The sequence below is a fragment of the Macadamia integrifolia genome, chromosome 9 (assembly GCF_013358625.1).
Source record: "Macadamia integrifolia cultivar HAES 741 chromosome 9, SCU_Mint_v3, whole genome shotgun sequence".
NCBI classification, from domain to species: Eukaryota; Viridiplantae; Streptophyta; class Magnoliopsida; order Proteales; family Proteaceae; genus Macadamia; species Macadamia integrifolia.
In genome coordinates, this window is record NC_056565.1 from 19,783,204 (window position 1) to 19,787,398 (window position 4,195).

Below are 4,195 nucleotides of genomic sequence, written 5' to 3' on the forward strand. Positions count from 1 at the left end.
CAGGTTAAGAATTCAGGGAATCTCTGATGAAATTCAATACCAACATAAATCGAGAATTACAAAAAAAAAAAAAAAAAAAACAGAGAACAGAAGGAAACGAAAACGACTCACTTGATCCTTTCAATCTATATCATCATCAAATAAAATAAAAGAGCATTAATTCAACCCAAATTGTGAACTTAAGCATCTTTTTAGGAAGACTGTGCATTGTGAAAGCCATAGATGAACCCTAAATCGAGAATTACAAGTTCGACTGTGAAATCCATAGATGAACCCATAGATGAAATTCAATACCAATCTTAATGGAGAATTATAAGAAAAAAAAAACCCTAAATCGAACAAAAGCAGTGGCCGAACTTATAAATCCAATATGAAAAAAATCTAATATGAAAAAAATCACTTACCGAGCTCGAGCAAGGGGCTGCTTACGGTTTGGATTCTTAGCCGAACTTCAAACAGAGTCAGAGGAATGGTTTGTTGTTCAGATTTGAGGGGAAAAAAAGGCTTTTATCTTTGGAGGTGATACTTTCTTCAGAAACCATACGAATCTCTGCACGAATCGTACGAATCTTCCGTATGGTTCACGAGATGAGCAGTAGATCGACCAATCTAGGGTTCACGAGATGAAGATGGGGAAAGAATCGTACGGTTGCAGAGGCAGAGGAGGTTCAATCTCTGTCGTAGCTTGCGTTCTTCGCAGGCGAATCTTGACTTCTTCTCCTTTCACTGTGAAGATAGTGACCGCAAGAGGGGCAGATCTCTCCGTCGTCGGTTACGCAGGAGGAGCAAAGCTCTTGGTTAGCATATGCAGCTCGTCTTCAACGGTTGTACAGGGAGTCACAAGCTCGATCTTCGAAAGTCAAGGAGCGCCAATTGGCCGACGATCGACGCCGGAGGAGAAGAGTGTACCGTCGTCGGTTACGCAGGGCAGGTCGTCTTCAAGGGTTACACTCGGGAGGCCACTGTCGATGGTTCGAATGAAGCTTCCCCAATAGATTTTTCAAATGGTCGGTTTGTCGAATGAATGGTTCCGCCTTTTTGTTTCGAGAAACAAGTGAAACAACTTTTTCTTGTTTCGTCATTGATGTTTCTTGAAGCATAAATTGTTATAAATTTCAATTTATGCTTCAAGAAACAAGTGGAATGGAACACTTTTACCAAACGGTATTTATGCCGTTTCTGTGTTTCTGAGAACAAGAAAACACAGAAACACGTTTCTGGTTACGTTATCAAACGGGCCCTTGGAGTGCTCATGATGAGATCAGCCACCTTAGCAAATCAGTCACCGCAACCCAAACAAGGAACGAAATCAACCACGCTTTGACAAGTTCAGGTTACCCGAGAAAAGGACTCTCGAGCCAATGAGGAGGATCCCCGACCACAATATAAAGAAAACCAAAGTAAGGAAGGAAGATAAGCAACTTTGAATCGTCAGAGCTCTGTAGAAGTTTTCCCTTCTCAACCCTAGTTCTAACTTGACTTTCAAAGAGCCTTTCCTAGAGATCGGCTCCTAGACTAGTTTTTCATTTGTGACCTACAGGTAACAAGGATGCAAGAATCTACAGTATCAGATATCAATACTTAGAACTATGCATTTGACAACACCTTTCCCATGAACATTAGCTTAGACTAGTAATAGCAGGTTTGGCTCGAATAGCCAACACCCAACGGAGGAGGCTAAATTTTTAAAATCTTACACATGGTCAATCCAAGCCACTTTAGATTCAAATTGACAAATTTGCTATCTCACTTTTCGACATGGCATAACTTCGTCCATCGTCAAATCTTGACATCACAATTCAGAGATTAGGTATTGAAACAACTGTTTCATAAAAACCCATAGTCCATCCCCATTTTCATTCTAATCTTTGTTGAACGATTGCCTCCTCCATCAGTGTGATTCAATCAATTAATTTGTGTGAAGATACCTCAATCATGCCTCATTTTCATCACATTAACCACATTTAAGCGATGTGGATGAGTAATTTATGGAAAACTTGCTATTTGATCGTAACATTTTTTTCTCATAATTTTTTAATGGTTATTATTGAATTTGTATTTAATGTTAAAAGAAAGAGTTTGGTTTGCTTTATTTAAAATTTGTAAACTTATTTTAGCTTTATAATGGTACAACACATACATATGTCCATGCTAGAGAGGGGGGTAGTAAAAAAAAATAGTGGGAAGGGGAGATGCAATTTTACCGTATGAAGCTGGATGGTATATTTGTACATGAATTGGGATGGGTTGATCCCAGCCTTGAGTTGGGGACTATGGCTATCTCCAACCTAAAATGTGCAAGTTGGGCCAAAATCAGGTTCAAATTTGAACCAAAGTTTACCACGTTCAATTAATATATCGAACCCCACCCCAAATCAGTAGCCGTCCTTGAACTCAAGCAAACCTAAATGACAGAAATCCCAGCCCAAGCCCAAAATAAAAACAAGTAAACCTCAAGCATGTCTTTTGGGCCCAATCTGCCCTTCTAACACTTTGACATCTCGAATTCTAGAAGGTCCCAAGGAGGTGAAGGGGTATACAACTTGAGTGAGAGTAATTGAGGGTTTCGGATGACATGAAAAGGGTACTTTTTGGTTAATTAGTCGAAGTGGGTAGCTCCAATAAAGTCATAGATCATGGAATAAGTAGGGTGGGTAGGCCCAATCACCACACTACATTTATAAACGCGAAGTCCCCTTATTACCGCACATTGAATTCTCACCACATACGACTTGCATAAAGACTTAACAATCCTCCTCCATCACTGATTGCTGAAAACTTTTTTTCTTTCTCGCAAAATTTTTTTTTCCAATAATATATATATGACAGTTGACACTTATCACATAAAAGTTATAACATAGCCATAAAACGATCGTAGGGAAAATCATAAAAGAATAAAAAGTGAAAAAAGAAAAAAAGGAAGATGTGGTAAGATAAAGAAAAAAAAATGATATGAATACTTGGATTATTGTAATTTTGGCAAAATTTTTTGTAAAATCTCTCTACCTTATTATTTTTACCTCAAAACTTTACTTAATAAATCTAATTGCGTTAATGATAAAAAGAAGAAGAAAAAAATATCACCGAAATTAAGGGTGTCAATTTGGGAACGAGGAAACCGTCACACACCAATCCAATCAAACCTAGAACTATATTGTTCTATTAATAAACAAGATGGTTCTGGGGTCTAATTTTAGAGCTGATTAATAAACAGGATGAGACATGTTCCCCAACAGCTCCAGAATTGAAAATACCAAAAAAGAAACAGTTGGAGTTGAAGCACCAAGACCCATTTAAAATCACATATATAAGCATAGTTTTAAGGATTATATCGTTATGGAAGATGTTTATTTGAATGATTTGGGATTTGATTTGGTGTTGGTGGTTTGGAAATGTGGAATTTTTTTTATTTATTTGTATGCTTAGGTATGAAGATTTCCTCTTTAAGTATTTAGTGTGTTGGGTATTTGTATGCTTATGAATGAATATTTAAGAGCTTGATAAAAAAAAATTTTAAGTCAATGCTTGAACTTCATGGTTTAGGAGTACAATATGTTTATATGTACATCCATAAGAAAAAAATGTTTATTAGTGTAACTTTATTAGAGCATGAAGTTGTTAAAATAAAGCATTATATGCCAAAGTTCTTACCCTAGACCATGGATTTACCATTCAGGAGTGATCAAGCTGGAGGACCTCTAGTACCACATTCAAATTTGATGCTGCTTTAAAACCATGATTATGCATCATCTAATTACCATATTATATCTTACCCAAAATATATATATATATATATATATCTATATATTTTTAAAAAAGAATTGAGATGTTTGAGGTTATGAATGGCAAGACTAGGTGGGGTAGAAACAACAAAGAATACATTTTATGGATCTTAGAAGTAGCACAAATAAGTGATAAATTAGGTAAGCCATGTGTGACAGACTGGCAGGCATGTGCAATGAAGACCAATAAATGGGAGAAAGGAAGAGACAATTGCAATTAGTTGGGTTCTGGTCAGTTTAATGAGAAATAGTTGCATGGGATTTGTACATTTGCAAAACTGGGAATGGAACTTGGTCAACTGAATCTTCAGATTCAGAAGTTGGGCTTCTGTTGACTCTTTTCTAGGTGTGTATTTAATCTTCACGTGGCTCTTTCATGTAATGGTCAATAAGCCATTCGACTTGAATTAAAA